Source organism: Geospiza fortis, unplaced genomic scaffold, assembly GCF_000277835.1.
Source record: "Geospiza fortis unplaced genomic scaffold, GeoFor_1.0 scaffold112, whole genome shotgun sequence".
In the NCBI taxonomy this organism is placed as follows: Eukaryota; Metazoa; Chordata; class Aves; order Passeriformes; family Thraupidae; genus Geospiza; species Geospiza fortis.
This window is the reverse complement of record NW_005054298.1, coordinates 25,599,654-25,600,218: the sequence shown is the minus strand read 5'-3', so window position 1 is coordinate 25,600,218 and position 565 is coordinate 25,599,654.

The following is a 565-nucleotide window of genomic DNA, read 5'->3' as shown; positions in this document are numbered from 1 at the left end:
AGTATTCTCCTCACAACATCTGGTTAATTTCAATATTTTCAAATATACTTTTCCTAACACGAGGCTGCACTGTCTTAAACACGTCAGCATCAGAGTTAAGAGGAAAAAAGAAGGCATTTAAGAGAAGTGACTGGAAAGTTTACCTGCTTGGAACAAAAGGAGGGGAAAAGCAACCACGCACGTAACATGCTCTTAACACAGAACTGACCAGCAACTTGATAGTAAAGTAGGAAAGATTAAGTATTCTAGAGAAACGCAGGAAAACTGCAAAACTAATGCTCAATACATTTGCTGAAAGAGCTAACCTTACACGTGCCCTATCCTCTTTTACAACAACTCCTACAAAATGCTACTTACCGAAAGAAAAATAAAATCCCAAAATGCAACCATAAACGCTAGCATTTTTCCCACCCTGGTGACCCTATTCTTAAAGCTGTGACGGTGGGTGTTAACGCACCTAACTGGTGTCACCTACATCCGCGAAGGCAGCCCGACCGCCCGCACTCAAGCCGGAGGCGCTGCCCTCTCCTGCAAGCGCTGCCCAGGCCCGCCGCCCGGCCGCCGC